Here is a 583-nt window from a genome sequence, read left to right as displayed (position 1 = left end):
AAGCAACCATAATTTAATTTTATTGGTGTGATAAGAATAATTTCTAAGCATAAAAAATACTAGAAAAAATAATTTTTGTGAGATAGGCATACAAGTGTTCATTATTAAGCTATTGCACTATAACTAGTCATTAAAAAATTAATAGATTGGCACCAATTATTGTTATACATTGTATAAAGTATGTATTTTCAAACCTTTTTTGTGCCCCACTGCGCCCTTTGAACTTTAACAAAGGAATCCATTAATTTCCATACAGGTCGAATGAACCAGTACGTGGATTAAGAAGTGGAGGTTCGAGTTTGGACTGCAAACATCAAATAATTTTTTTAATATCGTAATACTGGGGGCAAAGATAGGATTTAGGCCGTTTAAAAAGTGGAAAAAACAAAACAAATCGATTCCAATCTTTTGGCAGAACATGGCTCAGATTAAGGAGATACAAATTCACAATGTTATAATAATTTATAACGTATTTCAACCTGCCACCATTTAATGCAATTATTATATATCAGAGCCACAAAAAACTTTTTTTTTTTTTTTTTTTTTTTTTAATAATTTATTTATTGATATTTACAACTGTATA

At 28.1% G+C, this 583-nt stretch overlaps 1 protein-coding gene across 3 annotated transcripts in view; it reads left to right on the top strand.

The window, feature by feature from the left end:
- LOC106680646 (GTP-binding protein REM 1) overlaps positions 1-583 on the top strand; it is a gene marked incomplete at its 3' end in the record, with an annotated part of 52,591 nt that overhangs the window by 40,033 nt on the left and 11,975 nt on the right.

The sequence above is a fragment of the Halyomorpha halys genome, unplaced genomic scaffold (assembly GCF_000696795.3).
Source record: "Halyomorpha halys isolate HHAL.00 unplaced genomic scaffold, Hhal_1.1 Scaffold273.1, whole genome shotgun sequence".
Classification (NCBI taxonomy): domain Eukaryota; kingdom Metazoa; phylum Arthropoda; class Insecta; order Hemiptera; family Pentatomidae; genus Halyomorpha; species Halyomorpha halys.
The sequence above is the reverse complement of the archived record's forward strand: the minus strand, read 5'-3'. Positions and strand labels throughout refer to the sequence as shown.